The following is a 24,848-nucleotide window of genomic DNA, read 5'->3' on the forward strand; positions in this document are numbered from 1 at the left end:
ACCATGCTATGTCTTCGGGGTCTGTCCCTCAAAACCAGTTCATTGGTCTGGCTGGAAATTTTGTTCCTGAACTATGTGAGGTTCTTGTGCGCCATCTCAACTGATTCCCTGATTGTACACACCTGGGGCTTATTAGAACTCTAATGTCTGTACGTATTTGAGGACAGCTTTGACTGACTTCCTTTATGGGATTGTCTGATGTTAATGTCTGTCCACACTAACATAAAAAAGCCCTCTACGCCTGCTTTTGTAAGACTTTGTAATATACAAGCCTCATTTTGTATGAAGTGTGCTTTCTTTTCTTAGTTTCCTGTTTCCTTACTCTTTGGAGCGCCTGGTGTTGAATCCCTATTCCCTGTTAAACCTCTCAATTTCAGATGTGTTTGTAGTTGGATCCCGTCCTGCTAATCATAACAGAACAATCGCACCAGTAAGGATTCAGTGGAGCACGCCAAGGGTTGGCAAGCCTCGAAGCGGCAATTGCCAAACACGAAGTATCTATTCAGATCCCCCACCAGTCTCGCCGCATTGTTGCGCTCTATTGAAACGCCTGTGAATTGCCTTGATCAGAACGCCCTCAAAACCCCAGACCTTGATAGCCATGGAGGAGGATTGTCACGGCCTACACTGGTGATCCCAAGCCTTTGAAGGCAACCTCAGCAAGTGCCGGGTATCTGTGCTTTTATTTATTACTTGCTTCTTTTATTATTTTCTTATTCTTGCTATATTGTTGTTTGGTACTGTATGTACAGCAACCTTGGGTGTCTTGATAGGCGCTTTGAGGTAGAAAGTGTTATCAATGTTATATATGTGACTTCACCGATTACATGTTGGTAACAAGAAGTGACCACCTACTGGTTTCAGCCCAGCCACGGGTACCCATACCTTAAAAAAGACTGCCATTGACCAGTTGCTGATACAAGGACTTAGTTCACACTGCAGGAAAATCTGATTTTTTGCATGAACTTGTCGTGTATCATTTTTTTTCCGTATCCACATTTTTCACACCAGACCCAGGCTACGTTCAATTGTGGTCCAAAAGCCAATCCGATACGATTTTTTAGAATGTGACTGCAGTTTGAATGGTCAAGGCACATTCATGTGACCGGCAGGTCATCATAATAAGCCACAAACATCACTATTCTGCCTTCAACCAGGCAGGAGGGAATGGAAGAATAAACAACAACGGCAGCCCAAAACACAGTGTCATTAAATCGCACTTCAATTGAAGATGAACACTTGTTTACTTGGTAACTTACGAAATAGTCAAGATCGCATCACAGTTTCATGTGTCGCTGGAGTTCATGCTAAAAGCGTACTACCTTACAGACATTATTCAAGGGCGGAAGGTGAGGTTTGGGATTTGATTTAATATTTGGGGGGAAAACGCTCTGCTGCTTACACCCATGAGTACTTCCTCAAATATGAGTGCATTGCATGTGAGTTCACGCCTCCTTTTGTGTGCATGGGTGACAGTTGTGTCGCATTCAAACGGGAAGATCAAGTCGCATTCAGGTCGCATCTTGTCAGTAATGTGAACAATATCACGAAAACATCGTAATTCACCCAAAAATCGGACTTGAGCATTAAGCTGTGCAGTGTCAACTTAGAAAGGAAAGAAAGAGCATCAACAGCCAAAATATTAATCTGTTTTAGAGGACATTTATTTCATTTTCTGACAGGAAATGGTAAGTTTCACTCACGCTCTTCATGATGTCAGCAGCATTTTTCATTTCAACTGAAATGTTTTATGGAGGAAAAAATAAATGTTTCCTTCTTTAGTTTAGGGGTAGCCTAAGAAGTTCTGTGCATTTACAAGAAACAAACAGCAAATGACTTATTCAACTCGATATAAAGAGTAGTAAAAGTAAAATTAAGTCCAGTGACTTACAGATCGTAAATACACACAAATTGCTGGGATATTCAGGTTCCTTCTCCACTGTATGCCTCCCAGGAAAACAAATTAAAGCATTTTCCAAGGTTGTTAAGCTTGTGTTTCTGTTGTAAAACCCTTGATTTGTTTGTCATGCTTGGTTTAAATAAACTAATACAGAAAGAAAAACACGATTTCTCAATGAAAAACCTGCTAGCTGTCAAGAGTTAGTGTTTCTTGCTGTTTCAGTTTCTTCAAAGGGTTTTATATAAATATAGTTCAAATCCGAATAACATTTTATGATTATATTATGAATGTGTGTGCATATAACTGAACTATTCTTTTGTTGCTCAAAGAAGGGAAAATCTTAGAGAACAGCTTTCCATGTCAAAGCTTTGTCAACGCAGGATGTGTAACCACACACAACACACCATTTCAATTACGACTTCATATTAAGTCCCAGCAGGAGATCTTCTTGTAAATGGGGTACCGAGGTGTCTTGGTTGGTAAGAAAAAAAGTTGCCCTCATTATAGATTTGGTGGAGATTTGAAGACTTGGCTGTGTAATATGCCAATTCAGTGCATATTACACAGCCAGATCAACAATGTCTTTAAGATTTGTTACAACTTTAAAACAAGCCTGATACAAGTGTGTGTTTAGTGGAACCATTAGCCATGACAAATGGCTTTGAAATGTTAACAAGGAACAGTAAGCATGGGGGATAAACAGTGATGTCACCTAAGCAATTTCAATTAGTCTTCATTTTACTCCACTCAGTAAGTTTGTGGTTGCTGTGTCTCGTGCCTGATTGTGGCAATTTCTTTTGGAAGGTCACATGTGGGCGAAATTAGGGGTGGGCAGAGTTTTCGACTCGTGGGCCAAAATGGGTTCTAAAGCTTAGAATCCCTCGAACAAGGAGGTAAAAACAAGATCGGTTGCGTTTATTTAAAGTATCGATAGATAGTTTTGATCTGATACCTCTGCAATTAGAATATACATTATCCTATTATTTCTCAAATACATGAGAATATAAATATACAGAACAGAAACTTAGATTAAATAGGAAATATTTCAAGTCATATCTGTATATTAAAGGATTTTTTTTTTTCAGATTATGTCACAAACCAGGACAGGAAGCAGAACCCAATCGCGTAAAGTTACTCAAAGTTCATTGGGTAGAAGAGGAATGAGCGCACACTCGATCTGTGGATCGTTGGTCGCCGAAGTAGATTGATCGCCAAGAGAAAGTGGTCAAAATCAAACAACACAGGGAAAGAACAAAACAGGGGCAAAACACAGGCAAAACGGGGATTCACAGGCTTGGAATATCACAACAGAGTTTAACAGGAGTTTTGCAGATGCTTCGACAACAAACAGCTCAAAGGACAGCGTTAAAGTACTCCCAAGGAGCAACCTGTCAACGCGTTTCAGCTGGTGTCCATGGGCGGGACCAATTGGGAGCCATGGCAACCATGACAAATTATTTTGGAAACGCTGACTTAAAGCAGCGTAACATGTCGGGTCCCCTTTCAAGCACTAAATTTGATATTTTACATTGAATAGTAACTTTTTTACCATTTTATTTGTGTACAGCAGATTGGAATTGAAACCCTAACCAGCCTTACTTGACCATATTTGGGCTAAATGATAAATACCTCATAAGAGAGAGTATGAGAGAGAAAGAGAAATAGAGAAAGACTCAGACAGAGAAAGACAGAGAAGGTGGTCCGGTGTTACGTTATCTACATCTGAAACCTAATTCTTCCTGTATCTTAACCTAAATATGTGACGTGATTGTAAATGTAAAACTATTTTCGACAACAAGAATTAATCCCCCAGTCCCCAGATTCTGCCAACACAAAACTTTAACATCCGGCACAAGTAATTATTTGAGTAACCTTTCAGCACAAGTAAATGCCATGCACGTGCAAAACAAAATGAAATGATTACCTCGACAAGCCCAATTGGAGGTATAGGAACTCATATTTTTGCCTGACATATGAATTAGCTTTGACCTTTTTGACTTTAAAAAAACAAGTTCAGCGTGTCTTTTGTGATGCTTAATGTTGAACAGATTTAACCAGACATCTAAAAATTTAGAATCATGGTTTGTAGATTATACAATATAAAAGAGTTTAAGACACATTTTTAAACAGTCAGCGGACTTGATTGTCTTGATTGTCACGCAGCAGTAGCTCAGTAGGTAAAGTTCTCATCTTGGGATCAAGAGGCCGCAGGTTTGATTCCTGTCTCCTGCATGTTATATGTCGAAGTGTCCTGGGGCAAGACACTGAATCCCAAATGCCCCTGGTAGGTAAGTAGTTGCCTTGCATGGTTGATGCTGCTATCGGCATACGAGTGTGTGTGAATGGGTAAGTGTGAAGCACATTGTAAAAGATTTGGGAGGTCTTCATGGACTTGAAAAGTGCTATATAAATGCAGACCATTTACATTTACAATCTTGCCTACGAGCTCTACGACGTACAACTGATCCATTTAAAACTATTTTGTCTGCCAAATATTTGAAAATACATTGGCCTCTTCACGTCCACGCGGTCCTACCTCGGAGTCGCCTTTGGAGTCTAAACCCAGGACCTGGGTACAGAATACCTTCCTCGCTTCGGCAAGGAGGCGGGACTTTAATGTCATTTTTTTCCATAATATCATTCTATTTTAAAGTTTAATATTCTTGTGATGTTTTTTTTTGAGTCATTAGGATTTTGCGTCTTGTTCCTGTTTTCGGTCAACTTGGATGCTTTTGGGAGGCCGGGACTGGATCAATCTGTTTTTAGTTATTTTGTAGGGTTAATTCGTTCGAGATACGAGGAATTCCGGATATAAGCACGTTCAGGGAACAAATTGATATCATATATATGTAAAAGTGTAATAATAACTTTTGTTTTGTTGAAATTTCTGCTGAAATATGTTTGTATAGTAACTATAGTCTGTGTATAAGTGTCCTGCAATGACGAGTCCAACAGAGCCATCTGCTGGTAAGGGTTAAGCTATAGTTAAGTGATTCTGATTTTATGAACAAAATTCAGGTATTGTTAGCAGTCTCTAGCGCACTGCTAACGGTAAGCCATCATTTGGTGGTCCGCAAAAAGTTCATTGGCAACATTAAAATTCAACTGACAGATCTTGCAACATAAGCAGTCATGTAATTGAAGTTGTCAAGCTGTTTTGATGTATTTTTGTTTTGTTTCTGTTGCCATTGATGTTAGTTTTGCCATACGTTGTACTGAAATGATAATTTCCTCCATAGATGTTGAAAACCAGCTGAGGTGCTAATTACATCGCGTGTGTGTATGTTCTGTCGCTCATTGCAGGTCAATTGTTCCAGTTTTTATACTCTTTTTTGTAATTATATTTCTATCTTCACAAATATATAATAATGGATGATGTTGGTTGGAATTAAAATTAAAAATATGTCGTTTTGAATTGATTGTAAAAGTTAAAACCACTATACGGTCACCTGTTGAAAGTATCTTGTTAATGTATGTAAAATTTGTTTCGATGGTTGATTTTCTGAAATGCATTTTATGTCAACTGAAAAGAAAACTACAGAATTTGATGTTATTAGTAGTCTCCAGCGCACTGCTAACGATGTTGAAAGTCAGGAGAGATGCTAATCACATTGTGTGTGTGTATTTCAGCAACTGAAATAAAAGCCTCATCATCCAGTCCAGCCTGAATGCGGATTCTTGGTGGGACGGATACACCGCGGTTCAAGCAGTTGTATCTCGGTATGATAATGTTTAATGATTAATGTAGACTAAATGCTTAAAAAACGCATCAAGCCACAGGGTATCCATTTGTAATGAATTAATTCATAATTTATTGATGACACCGAACAGCTTTGCCTAGTCATTTGAGTAGAAACAAAATGATTCAAATTCGATTAATAACATAATGTCAGAAGGACCAGAACAGAACAGGAAACACACATAAATATGAGAAATCATTAAGAATATTCTTTTGAAAAAAAAAAAAAAAAAAGACTATTCTACTACAGTGAAACCTCGGTTCTCGACCATAATCCGTTCCAGAACCCTATTCGAAAACCAATTTGGTCGATCACCGAAAATCGTTTGCCATTAAAAGTAATGTAAAATCGTTTTAATCCGTTCCAACACCCTGAATGTTTAACATGAACATAAACATGAAGCTAACCCAGGCTAATCGTACGTTCGCGTTAGCGTAATCTTCCGTACGAAAGATTACGCTAACATGAACGTGTAAAAATAAAAAAAAGGATTATAAATAGGATTTCTTACCTTTGTGGTGGACGGTGGGGAGAGAAAAATCCTCATAAGTTTTTCAACCTCTTCCAAAACTTGCGGCAGTTGCTTGCTTATAGCAGTTCCTTAGCCGCATCACTCGATTTCACAGCCTCCTTATTCTTTACTATCGTACTGATAGTAGATTTAGCCATGCTGTATTCACTAGCAAGATCGGAAATTTGTACACCTCTTTCATATTTAGCTATTATGTCTTTCTTAAAGGCAATAGTTGGACGAACAACTTGTCTTTTTTCGGCTGTCCTGCTTGCACCGACCTTCTTCGGAGGCATAATTAGGGGCTAAAACACCCGTACGCCGCTCAGCATCGCACCCTAGCGTACCGGCGTTCGAATTCCGATTTTTTGACCAAACAGCGAAGCAAGAATTTCTCGAAATTTTTGGTCGAACACCGATTTGTCCGAACTGAGAGGCGTTCGAAAACCGAGGTTCCACTGTATAGGCAAACCTGATCCTAACAAGTAAAGTAGTGTGGAGCTGCACCTTTTACCACCCAAGCTTAAAATGAATCATACAGACTTTTTATTGCAGAGCCCTTAATGGACTCGCAATGCATGTGTGCGCGTGTGCGCGAAAAATCGTAAACACTGCATGGCAACCGCGGCAAAATCACTTTCATGCCTCTCACTTTTGCTTTCATTGTTTCCTCACTCACAGCTACAGAGATGCTTTATTTCCAATTAGCCCCACATAGTGAAGTGGCGTTTAATATTCATGGCCACAGTGAATGACAAGGGAGTGATGATGATCATCATCATATGAGGGAGGAAAAGCAATTACAGTCACCACCACTATAAACAGTAATTGCAAAAATCCCAACCGCAAACCCACACAGAAAGCTACACGTTTGCTACGAGAACAAGGTGTTGCAGGAGGGGTGCCGTTATTTTGTGAATGTGACGTATTTTCTTGACTGAATGGGGCACATAAAATTCTCAGATTTTCTCTAAACTGTATGTCGCTCTCTATCATGTAGTGCGCCCTGTCGCTTATATGCAGAGCGGCAGACGTGGACCAGCTCGGTGGCCTTAGGGTTGGGCGCCCGATCCCGAGACCGGGAGGTTAACGTTTCGATCCTTGGCCTTGGGTGAAATCTGATGTTTTTGTGGCATCGTTCCAACAAAATGCGACTTCTATGCATCTCCTGTGACTTTAAAGATTCTCTTGTTTGCGTGAAATTACATGCAATGCATTGTTAGCGGAAGTGCTCATGGATGCTAACGCCGTAGCAAATCTTTCCGCATTTTTGGCCGTCGTGGTTTGTTGATTTCTACACTACGCGGAGGAATATGAAAACCGAGCAGCTGCCAGAGAATTGAAAATCAAAGGTTTGCAAGTGGTAGAAGCCCTAAAACGAACTCAGACAATTTTTTGTGTATTTGACTTTGTAATCACTAAAGCATCAACGAAACTCAGTTTTCTAACCGCTGTATTTTTGAATACGCAAACTTGTATACTTGTCTGTTTTGTGCCTAATAATGATGTAATTAAATGAAGGCAACAAATAGAGATTGTGTCCACCAGGGTGTTCATGCTACATTCTCACAAAGACTTGCAGAATTCATGACGGATTGTTATCGTTTTGCAATTCACCAATTCATCTCTTTCTTTAATGGAATGTTTTACATGATTTATTTGGTTTGTCCAGCTTTTCCAGAAAATGTATGACAAAAACAACAGATATTTGTGTCAAAATACGATAAAGTGTTATATTGGACTGAGGTTAGAATTAAAGTTGACTGTAGAAGTAATAGATTTTGCCAAATGTATTTATTTTTTTAAATGACATTAAAAGCAATCTGATAAAAAATAACCCAATTTGTTTATTATGTGACTGAAAAAAATGATATAATATATATATATATATATATTTATATAGGCAGTACGGTGACGCAGTGGTTAGCGTGTGTGCAGCACAGTTCTGAGGTTGTGAGTTTGCATGTTCTTCCCGTGCCTTGGTGGGTTTCTTCCGGGCACTCCAGTTTTCTCCCAGATTCCAAAAACATGCTTTTCAGGTTAATTGGCCCCTTCAAATTGTTCCTAAGTGTGAATGAGTGAGTGAGTTGTCTGTCTCTGTGTGCCCTGTGACTGGCTGGCAACCAGTTCAGGGTGTCCCCTGCCCACTACCCAAGGATAGCTGGGATGGGCTCCAGCACCCCCGCAACGCTACTGAGGATAGGTGGTGCAGATAATAGATGGATATACAGTATATATATATGACTGTTTTATGTGACTTATAGGCTCCGGTAAAACTAAGTTTTTGGGAAAATGTACACAGTTGTACTTTCGGCCTTAGTGAATGTCTTTAGCTTGGTTTCTTGTCAAAGCACCCCTTATAAACACCAACAAAATCGATAAACATCTGCTTTCGTAGGGTCTGTAACGCCCTCAGGCGGCCAAATTGGGCACTGCAGCCAACACTCAGAGCCACCTAATCCAATCTTCTATCGGCCTGGTAATGCCAAGCCATATTGCTTGTGTGTACATAAAATCTAATTCATAACAGTTGTTCTTGCATACCATATTCATTGTGAATAAAGACCATACAGCCTATTTATTACCATAAACATGGATAAAAAAAGGCTCCTGCCCAAGAGTGACAGCTTCTCAACAACCCAATAAAAACAGATTGTAATTTTTAAATGGGCAATGTACTTGCGCTGCTTGGTCGGGAACCAAGAGTAATTAATTTTCAGTAAACCTTCAATAGTGTTGGAATTTAAAAAAAAGGCGAAAAGTGAGATGAAGTACTAATATATACTCGTAAAAAATAATCAGGATCCAATAAAAATGTAAACTCCACAGATGTGACATACAATAAATCAAATTTATCCCAGGAAGATTAAGTAGCTAGCTTGATCTCCCAAAACAAGGAGCATAAATGCTCGGTAAAATTATGTCCAGTAATTCCTTGTTTTTTGCGGGGTTTGCGTTTCACAAAAAGTCCCAGCGATAGTAAAAACCTGCAAAATAGAAAAATGCATTTATTTATTTGATATCCTTTGTATAATACATAAGACTGTAACAAATTAAGAACTATAGATCTACAAATAAAAACACAGAATGCAGAATTGAAGTTGAATTGAATAGGCTTTATTGCCATTATACAATAGTACAACAAAATTGGAGGGCTTCAGCTTTCACTATAGCATTGGGGATCCTCGGACTGAGCCATATCTCTGTGAAGATTAAAATATAAAAGTCTAGAATGTTACGGTTTCCCACGAGTTGTAGCTCCAGGTAATGGATCTGTCGTTGGATAGATACAGGCTAGGCAGGGGTGGCGTGTGAGTGTTGTTGTTTTGCGTAGCTGCAGTAGGCTGGGCCCGTGGCACCGCTATTGCTTTTTCTCCCGCTTCAGTCTCTACCTGGACACGAATCCACAAAGCACCGGGAGGATATAAGCATTTTTGGGCTCTTCTCATGTTCCTCAGAGTACAATATAATGGATGAATTTATTTTCAATGTAGTCAGCCTCTAAAATTCAAACTGTCACTGTGCCCGCCCAGCAGTTTGACTGACACCTGCCTATCACAGTCAGCACACAGACAGTCACAACCACCCAACACACACACACACACACACACACACACATATACACGTAGCCCTCCGCCACCTGTCCCATGATAACATTTGCTTTATGTTCTCTGCTGCAGAAAACAATGCACAATGAAAATCTGCAGAATATCAAAACCACAAAAAGTAGCCCGCGATACAACGAGGGATTACTGCTCTGCGTTTTTGTGACAGAACCTATCCGTTTGCCACAGCGTTCCCCACTTTTGAAGCTGTGTGGTCATGTTATTGTATAAAGGTTCCCGTTTGAACGTAATAGTACTTAACTTCAAATTCCCTTGAGAACATGTCCCTATGTGTGTGCATCGACTTTGATGCAGGAGGAGTGTGAAGTTTAGGGGCCATGATTTATAGCGCTCTGGAGGTTATTACTCATTTCAAACTGAATTTCCTGCCTGTGTGATTGCATCCTTCCAAAATGCCCTTGACAGAATAGAAAGCACAACCGATGTTCCATGCCTAAAGACAGTCTTTTTTTTTCTTCTTGGGAACATGAGTTGGGCTCCTCTTTTGATTTTTGCGGCAATAAATTACCTTGTTACAAGGCATGTTGATTGGCCCATGAATGCAATGGGCGGTCCCATTTTTCCATTTGTGAAATCATCTGCAAATAATTGGAGGCCATCGTGGAATGTCATCCTTTTCAAAGTTATTTATGGGTTGACAATAGGATGATTGATGGTCTAGTGATTTAGGGGGCTGCAAACCAGCAGAAACCTATTGTTGCGACCTTAGAAACGTCTCATAACAGATTACGTTTCAAAGCAAAGCGTCAAACTAGACAGACTACTAAGTACCCAAAAACAGGAGTGGATATATTCAGTTGAATCCATACTCAGGAGCCATAGCAGGGGGAGCCTTATTTAATTTAGATTCAGATTATTAGAATTGTCATAGAACATTGAAACTCTGTCACCATTACTTATTGCACTCACCTGTGTCCGCTTGTTTGGCGCCAGCTGCTGTTGGTTACCTGATTGGTTCCCCCTCCTATTTAAGCTCAGTGCTCCCACTCGCCCTTCGTCATTCCGTCAGTGAACCTCTGTTTACACAAGGCAAGCACTTTGACTCTGACTCCCGTCGGTCTCGTTTTTTTCATCCATATCCCACTCGTCTGTTCCTGATTCCAATTGTCTCCGGCTACTACCCGTTTTTGAGCAGCGACCACCTTCTGATCCCCCGTCCCGGTTAACGACCCATTTTTGACCAACGACCAAGTTCTGATCTCCCGTCCTGGATAATGACTCGTTTTTGACAACCGACCATGCTCTGATCCCCCGCTATCGACAAGTTTTTTCCTCTTGACCACGCTACGATCTTACGCTCCGGAAGATCCACTTCCGCATTCCGAACATGCGCCGATCCCGTGAGCAGCTTGCTTCCCTCGTCCAGCGAGCATCGGATTGCTGGTGTTTGTTTTTCCTCTATATCTCAATAAACTTGTGAGTAAACGTTACGCATTTGGCTCCTCCTCCTGTTCTGGTTCTGACAAACTCCATTGGGAGCATCCGGTCATTTATTCACTGTTAAAAGAAAATGCAAAGATCCACAGAAAATCCAGAATAAATATTGATAAAAAAACAATACCCATAAATAACCCAATATAAACAATAAAAGTACAGACATGGTACTATAAGAACTCAATGGCAGCATAATTAAATCAGTCAATGTTGACCAACACCTTTGATATTTGAGACATAAGGCTACCTGACGTCATTGGGAGCATGAAAACTGCAGACATTTGCTGACTAACTGTAAAAAAGGCACAAAATATCCATATGGGGTTACCCAATACCTGCAAACTGCATAGAATCCTAGACAGAAAATCTGATACTGCATAAATGATTTCAAATGCACGTTTTTACCTTAAATACAGAGAAAAACTTTTGAATATTTATATTATTCAAACTCAATCCGATTTTTGGGTGAATTGTGGATGGATAAACCCAGCTGTGTGCACTTACCCTTGAGAGTCAGGCTGAATGCTATTACCTTGTTTTCAGTCTGAATAATTGCCTGTGTCTACCTGCAGTATAAGTCAGACCAATTTTAATTAAGGAAGGTACCGAAATCTGCATTTGAAACTCTGAGGTTTAAACTTTAGTAGACACTCATAATAAGGTGAGAAGACGTCAATGGATTTTAAACATGCAAGGAGGCCTAGGAGAGGGGTTCTGGGATAAGAAATGTCCACCCCTTCTTGAAGAACAGATCATCCATAAACAACATGATTGGCCAATAGCGACGATGATGCAATAGTCAAAACAACAAACAACAGTGACTCAAAAAAAGAAGCTGGTATCACATTAATTCTTCTCTGCACCTGTCCAATAGGAAAAACATAACAAACATATACGACACCCTCTCTGCAACTGCATGTTGAAAAGTCTGTATTTAGAAAAGATAATCAACTGTACAAGCTTGTTTATCCACAAAAAAATATTGAATGCATTCTTTTTGAGAATAAGTATATGTTATAAAGCATTACATACATGAGTAAATGAAAGCAGTAAAATTCATATTGCAATGGTAATCACAGTACTGTTAGGACGTGGCACTCGTCATTTATTTTCTAAGGTGAGTTGTGATTGGTTCTTACCTGAGCAACCTACTGAGTGACAATAGCCATCCATTGAGATGGGCAGAAGAGGGTGGATTTCAATACTTGAAGGGACAACGTGTATATTTAGCGCCCCCTAGAGGTAAATATTGTCACTCATTGAAAATAAAACAATATTGATTTGAATAATCAGGAAAAATACATTAACCATTATATACAATTTTATTTTTTAAATACTAGTAGGTCAAGAAATTTGCATTCATTACACAAAACATGAGACACGTCCAAAGGGAGCTGACACAATTGTCCACTCTCTTGCTGCTAAAGGTACCTAAAAACTTCAAAAAGGCTGGGCAAAAAAAAAAAAAAAGATACTTAAAATGGTGCGTTTTGGTCATATGAGTCTCCATAGTTTGTATTCTTCCTTGTCCTTAATAGCACTCATTTTCAGTTGAATTTTACTGTACAGCGACAAGTGATCAAATAATATCCATTTTACCGTTAACTCATAGTGTACAAACTTAATAGTAAAAAAGCCAGCTATTCCACTCGACAAGTGGACACATAAAAGATATTGTTGAAAAATAAATAGGTATGAAATGTTACAATATTGTAAAAAAATAAATAAATTAACGGGTTTAAATAACAATTAAACACATAGATGTATTATATTTGATAATAATTCAATAATTTATTCATTTACCCAGTTCACATTTAGTAAATGAATACATGGATGGATTCACTCATTTTCAGACCTATCTTAGAAATGTTACATTAGAGTACATATTTTCATACACCAAAAACAATTATTACAATTAATATAAATTGCAAAAGTAGCATTCCTCCTAACAATACAGTATCATTTGATCTAAATCTAATTTAATTCAAATAATTTTAAGAATCCTGATTTGTGTGTGTGCATGTGTGGTTGTGTGTGTGTGTGTGTGTGTGTGTGTGTGTGTGTGTGTGTGTATCCGATCTATAGGGTCTGAAATGGCTGAACCGATGTTCGTGAAAATGTACACAGTTCTCCTTCAGACCTGTGTGAGTATCTTTAGCTATGTTTGTGTCACCCATTGGCCCCTCCAATAAATACAAACAAAATCGATAAAATCCTGCTTTTGTGTGGTCTGTTATTTTTGGTGGCCGAATTGGATACTGCATGTCCCGAACACAGACCAATCCAAGCAGCCAAATCCAATCTTCTTTCGGCCCAGCAAAACCGGGCCATTTTGCCAATAATAAGCAAGAGTCTGTATGTGCAGTTTCACAGGTTAATGTTCTGATTGAATGGGTCAGGTCTCAACATGTGAAAAGTGTCAAACACACAGCACAAGAAGAGAATGTGAAGGCCAGCTCACAACATACACACACAGTTGGAGTAGCTTTCTTTCACCTGGATATGTGTCTAATTTCTTAACACATTAGAGATAGAATGGCCTTGTATGACCCTGAATAGGGCATCATGTCCCACTATTGATTTTCCTTCCTTTAAATTATACCTCAGTATTAGCTTCTTGTCTCTGAAAACAAAAGAAACACGTAGCCAAAAGTCAGTGACAAGAAGAACGTAACGTAAAGAGAAAAACAACATCTGATCCTACGGGCACGGATGCTGCCAGTCATCGAAATCTCGTTCAACAAATAACCGTCAAAAGCGCAGACAGCGGTGCCTGCACTTCTCATAAGAAGATAAAGGCACTGTATATCATATCTAGGAGTAATAAGTCTATTATTATGGTGTGTTTTCTTCAGACGATATTGTAGACAAAATATCACTGGAGCTTTATCAACATCTGTTCCAAAGGGTGCTCTATCACCGGTATCTTCTTTTATTGAAGCAGTCTGACTTTATCGGTCAAAGGAAAGCCGCCTAGACTCTTTTGAAGACTCGGCTTGTGGCACATTTATACGATTCTATGCTCCATGGACTGAAAAATGTACCTCCTGAACATGCTGCTCTTTGTGGCAGCAGAATGGTAAAACGGTATGGAGGACCAGGCTTGAGTGTAACGGAATACCAGTAACGGCATTACATAATCAGCATACAGTGTTTTCTGTAACTGTAATGGGACACAAAGACAATTACAATGTTATTTAAAAGTATATTTACATAAACATTATGCACAGATAGATGAATTGTGTCAATTGTGATTTTAATCACTGACACAAAAGGGACCGAAAGAAACGAGGCTTACACACTAAGTGCACGAGAATTGTATCCGTCCGTATTTGTTGCGCAGATTGTAGACGGTCAACTTATCTACCACCTAGCGATGCGTTAAGGGGCGCTTAATAAATATAAACGATTGTTTTTTTGTATTTTGCATTTAATTGGTGGTTTAAAATTCAGTATATGATCACAGTATTGTTATTTACTTCATGCTCATAATTGTTGTAAATAAGCACACATGACCACTTACTTCATAGACGTGCATGGACCCCAACAACACTTTGTTAGTGTAGTCGCAGGCATGGCCTACAATTAAAAAAAAAAAAAAAAAAAAAGCTTTTACTGAGGTTTGGCATTCCCAATTCAAACAACTATAACTTTAACTACGACACATGACATCCCAGAGTTTGTGAAAAAATTAGAAAGTGAACACTTGGTGAGTTTAAAACCATATTAAGTTGTTAATGTGAACTAAAACAGTTAATCTTGCCCGCCATGTGAAAGAGATTTTTTATTTTTGCTCAAAGAAGGTAACTAGTAACGATTAGATACCATTTTTAAAGTAACCTCCCTTACCTTGTGAAGGAACAAACCTGCCACATGTTGAAATAAATGTATGAATGTACACACATACCCACAACTATATGCCAGGTATAAACAAAGGAATAAAAAGATAAATATTATAATAATATACACATAATGTCAAATGTAAGACATTAATGTAATGTATTCATCCATCCATCCATTATCTGCACCGCTTATCTTCATTCGGGTTGTGGGTAATGTATTCATAAATGTATGAATTTATTCACTTATCTAGTCATTTATTTATTTCACCACATATTTTCTTGTGTATTCTGTAGGATATTTTTCATTTATTCTGTCATTTATATTGTAGCGTATTTTGCCACTACTAAATGGGATTCAAATAGGGGGGCGAGTGAAACTGACTGAGGATTTTATCTTCAGTTGATTCGTTCATCCTGGATCAATAATTAAAAAGCTCAGAAAACTGAGCCGCCTTTTCATTTTAATTACATTTATGGTGAATACATACGTAACAAAAACTTTTTTTTCTGCACTATTCCTTTAATTGAAAAAATCTTTGGAGAGGATGAACATAGCATATGTTGACTATTTTTTTTTTGCACTATGATGACTTTTGGACCAAATGCAAAATTGCACAACCCTTACGATACCAACTGTATGTAACTTCTGTATCGGCACTACATCCTACATGCCGACATTTCTTGTGTAAATATCATGTAAATTATAACTATAGCCTTATCCTCCATGTTTTATAACCTTATCTTCTCTGTTCCTTTATCTTCTTGGCTTTTTACCTCACTGTGAATGTGTGAAACTGGAGTGTCATGCCCAATTTCGTTGTCACAATATGTTAACCCATTTTGTAACAATGACAATAAAGGTATATTCTATTCTATTCTATTCTATTTCTATTTTTTTGTGATTCATGTATGTGTATATGTATTTATATGGCATATATGTGTAGGTACTTATGTATCTATACTTTTTCTTCATACATATGGCAGGATTGATCCTACATAAAATGGCAAGCCCAGTGGATGCTAAGTGCCATGATTTATCGCTTTTCTTTCTTTTTCCAAACGTTTGCGGACACAATGCAAGGATTTCATTTTAATCTCGTGTATGCAAAGTACAAATTTCAACAAAAATGTCTTGATTGATCATGGGAAGTATAATTAATTTTCTGCACCGCTTATCCTCACTGGGGTTGCAGGATTTTTACCAATCGATTATCCAAATTTGATTTTGTTGTTGATATTATATTCAGATTCACTAAAAAGTCTGAAAGTGCTCCAGTGTTGAGCCTTGGGGTCTACATGTCAAATTATCTCTTTCAAATCATGCTTTCTAATGAGCCGTTGCACATATTTTACATAAATCCATTTAGATATGCCCTAAGGTGCATTGACTGAAATTATTTATTATATTAACTAATTACCAAGTGTAAAAATCTGGGCATGATTACCCGAACAGTTTAACCAAGATAAACTGTTTGCAAATGTCGTATTTCACACCTAGGCCTTCAGTGGTGGCTTTTTGTGATGTGCTCTATGAGCACACTCCTGGAAGTGAACGCCGAGAGCCTCTTTCCCACCAATCAAGGGCCAGTTACCTTAAGAGACACTTTCTTTTCTCTTGTGATTGGTCAATGTGGTTTTTTCAAGGATTCTATGCTGTGACTTTAATTTTGTTTAGCATAGAAACGGTTAAAATTGTTTAGTATTTATTTTCTATTTTTCTTCATCTGCAAATATATTAAAGGATTTCCCCTGTGCTTTTCAGTAATAATGGGTTTTAAATATTTTTTTTTAAAGTTTATTCGTGTATTTATTTTTATTAAAGTAAACTTTTTATTAAAGTTAATATTTCTCACACACAATTTGACAGAGGGTTGGGTCACCCATCATACAGTAACATGAACAAAAAATATGTACAATTGACCTTCCCATAAATAACAGAAGAAACAACAACAAAAATAACAACAAAAAGTAAACTTTTTAATTAATATTTTTTAGAGATTCTGAGTTGCTTGACGTTGTTTAATATAAAAAAGTTCTAAGTGTAAATGAATTAAAAGTTCACTTTGGATTGAAAAAACAAATCCTATTTGAATTTAGTAGAACTGTAGATTTAAGACTTTGGTGCATCACCGCCCCCTAGCTGACATTTCCTTACGGCTGCAAGAAGGCCTTGATGTTGAGAACTCGAAATCTGATTGGCTAAACCAACTGTTTCATCGTCACTTGATATGTCCCAGGATGCCCTGCAGTTCTGCCTGTTAAGGTCTTTAGAAAGATTTCTGACACTGGCAACAATAATGGCTGAAATGTGATTGGTTAAATGCTTATGTATGAAAGTACACATCTTGAAGCAGTACAACCGGGGGGAAACAATGAAAAAAGCTGACAGACAATTTGGAATTATTTAATCAGGATTCGAGGACAAAAAACAATTACATAACATGATTCAGATATTTTTAGGCCAGCATAGACCGCCTCCTGACTGTACAACACAAGTGCAAGGTAATGCGGTTGATGCAATTTTTTCACAACTGAATAAAGCATTTTTATGAAAAGCAGAGCAAAAAATAACTCTTTTTTTTCATTTTCTTCATTAAAAGATTTTCACTCTTTTGACTTGTGTCAGCCTACACTGATTGCTTGCCACCACAGAACGCCATACAGGAATTTTGAACTGACTCAATCATAAGTTTATGTCAGAACCCCATCTCTTTTGTTGTGCTTGCTCTGCTTTCAAAATTTAGTCCTTCACTCCGATGTGAAAAAAATCCCTCTGCACCATGTCAAGATGTCCTAAGAACAACATTTGCTGAGATAGAATCCCAATGGAGAAACAAGCAGATATACAACTTTTGTGTTTAGTAGATTGCATTCAACCCCGTAACCTGACTTGGCCGAGGTGTCATTTTGTTATCTGAGAGTTTTCTGATTGCTAGCATTTTTGACCTTGTCCTCGGCAGGGCATCACAAATATGAAACTGGAGCTCAGCTGAATCATATTTTACTGCGGCTTAAGAGGGTTATGCAGTAGCCTGTGTATCAGTGCTGTAAAAAAACAATATGCAGGGTGTTTTTTGTGAGACTAAGTACAGTGTGTACAACAGAGTGTTCCAGTCAGCTTTGTCTGTTTGCATGCAAGAGCCAAGCTTTGTATTGAGGATGAGTATGAGGTGCAATGCTTAACCATAAGTTCCAATGACCGCTAAAAGCCTGTGTAAGGTCATAATATTTGGACAGCCAAGTCCAATTTAGCCTGTCGTATCTCCATGTGCTTGGCTAATGTATTTTCCTCGAGATGGAATTGAAAATCGAGACAGGCCAGCTGCAAGCATTTGGAAGAACTTTTGCTCCATCAGCATTGCTGCCTTGCCAGTTTGTTTGTTCTATCCACCTAATAGTATGCTTAGAATACCCTGAATTTCTGCAAGCATGTGTAGGTCAACTCATTAACCACGTCCTGTGGGATACTGTGGTTGTTAAGATACATCTAACACCTCTGTCTTTTTTGACAGAAAATATCAGTAAATCTCTTCTGACTACTTAACCAACACTCACAGTGTCAAAAATAACCCAATCAGGTGAAGCGTGAACTAATCCATTACATTGGTAAACATAGAGAAAACACCCAAATATTGGTTACGTTTTTGTTTTGCAACTCGAATAAAAAATTAACTTCGTTTAAAAGCACACCACCACCACTACCATCAATTGTGTTGTTGTTGTTTTTTTAAATAGACAAAAAAAAACATTTTTCCTAAAAGATAAGAAGTTTCTTTTAAAATCTACCAAAAATAACGCATACAAGTGGATTGAGCTTTTTTCCCCTTCGAGGTGTTCCGGGCATTTCCCACCGGCAGGAGGCCCCCGAGGGCGATCCAGGACACGCTGGAGAGACTATGTCTCTCGGCTGGCTTGGGAACGCCTCGGGATCCCGTCGGGTGAGCTGGAGGAGGTGGCTGGGGATAGGGACGTCTGGGCTTCCCTTTTAACGCTGCTGCCCGCGACCCGACCTCGGATAGGCGGAAGATAATGGATGGATGGATGGATTATAGGGACAGCATGTTATATTTAGCGTCTTCTGGTGGTACAAATTAAACTTTCATTCAGTAAAAAAACAAAATAATTTATTTGTATATTAAGCAAAACTACATGAACTATCATACCAATGTTAATTTTCAAAAGTCACGGACTGCTACTGCTAGCCATGTTTTTAGCTTCGTAATTCCTGATAAATGTTACTCACATCCACTCTAGTCTTATCTTTGCTGGTAAAGGTTGCAAGAAATGATTATACAACTTTATTCTAAGTCAATTTTTTTCTCCCTACTTGTTATTCATGAAGCTAAACTTTTCATGCTAATTGTTAGCTTTACACTGCCCACAAAGGAATTGGCGGCCTTGGTGTTTGATCTTAATATTGCTTTTGTGTTATACAAACACATTATATTGGGCAACAGAATCTAATGATTTTTTACTTCGCAAGACAATCGTTTGTGTGTATGGGTGAGAAAAAGTGGAATACATGTGGTTACGTGAACTGCATTTTAAATTAAGATGATATGATATACAAACTCTGTATAGATTAAAATAAGTTACATAAACAAGCACATAACACCACTGAAAGAAAAAAACATTAATGAAACTATAACTTATTTCCTAACTTTTTGTGAAAAATGTGTTTTTTTTCGATATTGTTCTTAAGCCTTGAAAGCTATTATCATATTGTCAATTACTCCTTGTGTTCTACAAATAGATCGGGACGACTAAAAACCTTGTAGTCAATGCTACCAGGTAGCTAGCTAGCCTGCAGGTGGAGCATGACACTACTTTGGATTATGTACTTAAGATGAATCATAGGTCGAGAATTTTTTATTTCATTTTCATGATGGAATCTCATCTTGGATCGGCGGCATGTTCTTCAACTTAATATTTTGCAATAGTAGCCATAAGTCTTTTGAGGTACAGTATGTCTTATAGGTTTTGCACATCTTGAAACATTTATATTTGCCCTTTCTTTGATACAAAACAGCTCAAGATTTGATAGTAATTGTTTCGGCAAAAGTATTTTTCACATATTTCCACAAATGCAGTTGGTTGAGCTTAGAGAACAGGGGGACAATATTTCTGCAACATCAATTTTTCAGTTTGGTTGTAAATGTAATATGTTCTATTATCTGCACCGCTTATCCTCACTATGAACTGGTTGCCAGCCAGTTGCAGGGCACACAGAGAAGGACAACTCACTCGCTCATTCACACCTAGAAACATATCAAACTGGCCAATCAACCTGATATGCATGTATTTTGGAATGTGAGAGGAAACTGGAGTGCCTGGAGAAAATCCGTGCAGACATGGGGAGAACATCCAAACCATGCACAGGGAGGCTGCGGAAGCTGGAATTAACCCTGGACCTCCGCACTGTGGGGCTTCCCACTAACCACCCATCCGCCATGCCGCATTAAATATTTTGTAAATCTTTTAGTAATTTGGTTCCAATTTATGATTGTGTCACATGTTGGTGATTCTTCGAAAATGTTTTACAGTTTTAAGCTTTTGGCTTGTAGCCTAAAATGTTGAAATATGACAAAAAGTTATTGGGTTTCAATACTTTCACTAGGTACTGTAACATGTTAAGATTTCTAAATGACTGAAAAGGTTGGGGCTCAAAGTTTGGATCAAGGCCAAATAGTGTTGTACCTTTTAATGGGATGTTAGGACGCGTCCTAAGGGATGGGCAGGGCACCTGTATGATGCGGCAGGGGTAAACCAGTGAAAGATGTTGGGCCCTGCTGTTGAACAAAAGAGTGTGTTGTGTCACCCTGACCCGAGTGACATGGCCACTTTCTTGTGTCCAGTTTCATCTGGAGGGACAAAAGCATGACCAACTTAGGTGCCGAGGTGCTTAACTTGTTTGGGTGTTTGGGCATTTAGGTTGGCCATGGTCCAAAAATGTTTGCGTGTGTTTTTTGCTATTTTTTTCCCTCTTTATTTCCTTTGTTATTGTATGTGTTTGTCTTGCTGTCGGTCACCCCTCTTGACCAAGGTACATAGATAGATAATATTCAAATCCACAATAATTCACCAACAGGGTTTGCTGTGTGTGACTTTACATCCATTACAATAATCCGTCATAAATATGTGTGTGACGCTTACAACATTGAAATTGTGCGCTGCTTTATTATCACTTTCCCCAGCACATTGCGGTGTAGGCATAAGTTCCTTCTGGGTAACAAACAAGCAGTGTGAACAATGATCTACGACTTTTGTTACACTAGCACTCTGCTGGTCAGTCTCTCAAATTAAACATTTAAATTACGCGGCGCAATAAAAGCAAGTTCAATCTGCTGCAGCTGCACTTTGCCGCGGCTGCAATCACAGAGATGTACCTGTCATAGACACAGCCAATAAAACCCAAATTATGTGCAGGACACACTAAGGTGGAGGGGGACATTAGTTTTTTTTGGACAGGTAAACTGACCATTAAATATGTTTTTATGCGCCATGCAAGCAAGATTCTTCACACCGCTCTCATCAGGGCCCAACGCTATTCCCGGCATAATTGCTCGTTATTGACTCATCATACAACAGATAACACGCTTTTAGGGGAAATTACTTGCAGGAGTTACAAAGTGAACGCTGCACTTTTTTTCTGCACACTGTTTATTTTATTTGGTGTTTGTTTTGAAGGTTTGTATTGTTCCTATTCCATTCAGAGCATAGAATGTCAGCCGATCAAAATGATTACAGAACAAGTTGGCAGAGGTGATGTCAAATCCCTGGAAAGGTGCGTTTACATAGGGATACGTGACACATTTTAAGCAGCCGTAAGCACACGAGCATTACACACAATACAAAGCTTGGTTGAAGTGACAACATTGGGTTAGCTAGCCCAATCATGGCAAAGTATTTTACTCCAAGCTTAAAAATATGTGTGCCCCTGCCCATTTTAGATTGCATGTGTGAAAATAAAATTGGATTTTGTGATTAAACACTGTGTACATACAAAAACAAACAAAAAAAAGTGATTCATGTGCCATTTTTCAGGCCCGTGTGGCATTTCTGCTGAGCGCTGGTCACGAATGACGTTCGAACGTGTGACCCCCGTGCTGACCCTGTCGGGCAACGTAAGACTGCTGATGCTTCACTTACAAAGCAGGTAAAAGTGCAAATTCAAGCCAGACATTGCCAAATACTGTGTATCAGCATGAATGGTAGTCATCCACAACCACAGGGCCACAAACAGTCACCACGCGGGCGGTGTTCGGTACCAAGCTGCACAGGAGTAAATCCATGTTCCATTTATTTTTGCCTATTATTGTAAATTTACACGAGAACGGTCACACTGAACAAGAACCAGGGGTTTGAGACAGTGCCTTCAAATAAAAAAATTAGCGTTGTTCGCACGGGCGAGCGCAGTTGCATGGCAGGTGTTACGACTGTCACGTCGGAAGCGAAAGTACTAGCTCGTGGAAAATACAGAAAGAGTGAATCAAATCTTAGTTTGTGCTTACAGGGTGGAGAATGGTCAATGAATCAGAATGGTCATACGTCATGTGACATAGATTATGAACAAACTAGAAGGATGCTGAATGGAGGAGAGATATATAATTGCAGTAAGTGGAAACCCTGCGTTAAGAACATACGACGCCCACCCACTTCATTGTTTTATTTGGTGAGTTTTTATTTTTGTATTTTTTAATATAAATTTTTTGGCATGCGGATTGATGAGACGTTTTGTGTTTATCGTAACAATAGCGACCAGAGTGACAGTGATTTGGTGCTGCCCTGCCCATGTCATGTTATTATGAGGACAGACAAACGTTGCATATAATTACACAATGGATTTACATTAATCTTGCTCTTGTCATAATTAATGTTATTAATTTGATCATTAATAATGTTATAAATCTTCTTCGTACATTGTTACATGTTTAAGACAACCCAGGGCCAGGCCGTGAATTACTGTCAGATATCAAACCGATCCGTGGTAGAGTAAATGTCGGCAATTACTGATGTACGGAATTCTAGTTCTTCACAAGCCCAAACAATCATTTCTGATACAATGTGTAAGTGTTGCCTCCATTTGTCAACAACAGAATTCACTCATTAAAACATTTTTTCTTTATTAATTTTTGTAGTTTCTAATAAGAGTATAAAGGTGTAGGTGGTGTAGAGAAAACCCAGCGAAAAATTGACTTCCAAGCAACTCAGAACTTTGGAATGGATGGAATTACGGCGACCCATTTTGGACAGTTCCCGAACGTACCAATTCAAAATGTATTATGATAAAATCTGATGACATCAAGTTTTTAATGTAATTAAAACATCCAAGGATATGTATTGATGAAATAATGTTCTCACAGTACGTAATTATGTCGATTAGAGGGGAATTCTCAAGCACAGAACATTACGCAAAATTCTCACTTCTTTGGCTTTCTATCAAATTTAGCAACTTCAACGATTCGATACTGTGAGTATCAGATATCTAAGACCACACCCATAGAGGCATGATCTGGTGAAGCGTCCCTGGTCCATATAAAAAAGAAGAACTGATCAATAGTTCTCTCTCTTTTCTACTGCCTCGCATGCAGATGCGTGGCGCGGCCATGCGGGCCTGCACTGTGGTCTTGAGCTTAGCACGTGGGCCATTTGTTGCGACCACCCGGAGAACGAGACCAAATCTCTCGGCAACAGCAAGTAAGAGGACAATTTCAAATTTAACACCATGTTTGCTGGTTCTTGGGAATGAGTGTTTTTTTTCTGTAGGAGGGAATCTCCCCAAATCGACGAGCATTATAGCGGGAAATTTTCTTTTTGTGCTAGTTACTTTCAGCGGTCAAAAACTTCCATAATCTATGCCCCCACCAAATGTGTGTTATTTTCATCGCCCTGGTTCATTGATTCCATTTTCTTGGGATTATTAATTCAAAACAGAACTCAAGGAGCTCAAGTAATAATGTAATTTAATCTTGATGTGTAGGAAATTTTAGCATCCTTCAGAGAAATAAAAATATTAATGGTGGAGCACGAGCAATACCTAGAGGCAATTTTTTTTACTGATTGCAGTAAAGAATAATTTGTTGCTTTCTAATGATTTTCAAAATTAAAGCTAGAAAAATCCCTACAGTGGGTTATTAACAGTTTTTATTCCTGCATGTTTAGTTCAGCTCACCTGTGTTCCTTTTTTTTTGTCTTTATCATTAAATGTTGGATCGAATGTGACGTGGAACCAAAATGTGGGTGCTTTTCCATGTCATTTGAATGCTACTATGTGTTTCAAGAATTGCAAACAACAAGCCAAAATATAAACATTTCTGTCGCAGTACACCTCGTCTCCAGATTGGGAACTCTGTTTGTCAATACAGCTACAATAGCGACATTTTGATCTTTTGATGTTGGCGCTTCCGATCATTGTGAAGCAGAATTCACCAAGCTCATGTTCCGCACTAACAGGGAACGTGGGCTGGGTTTAGACCGTGATGACCGTTAAGTTTTACCCTACTAATGATGTGCAAAGTTTTGAGTGCCTATGTCAGGCCTCCTGGAATGGCAAGATCAGAGTTAATTTGCCAGTCCATATTCTTTCTACCAGCGTTAAAGTTTCACCGAAGTCAATGCCTAACTTCAGAAACTAAAAGGAAAGTGAGAATGAGACGAACAATAGCTCTGACACCAGTATCTTTCATCAAAATGATTATGTAGGAATGCACTCACAAATTATGGTTGATACTGGTGTTGTGGAAGAACGTAGCATTCAATAATCCTATATATCAAAAGGGTGTAGGTCCCGACAGG

The 24,848-nt window shown here is 38.6% G+C and overlaps 1 long non-coding RNA gene across 1 annotated transcript; it reads left to right on the plus strand.

Annotated features, from left to right (window-relative positions):
• Positions 1-209: 209 nt before the first annotated feature.
• Positions 210-7,715, plus strand: LOC148365873 (uncharacterized). Its single transcript, XR_015850427.1, has 3 exons — positions 210-670; positions 5,531-5,620; positions 7,152-7,715. It is a non-coding gene; the product is annotated as an uncharacterized LOC148365873 (long non-coding RNA).
• Positions 7,716-24,848: the final 17,133 nt, after the last annotated feature.

This window comes from Urocampus carinirostris, chromosome 5 (assembly GCF_059441175.1).
Source record: "Urocampus carinirostris isolate Australia breed hairy pipefish chromosome 5, RoL_Ucar_1.0, whole genome shotgun sequence".
Taxonomy (NCBI): Eukaryota; Metazoa; Chordata; class Actinopteri; order Syngnathiformes; family Syngnathidae; genus Urocampus; species Urocampus carinirostris.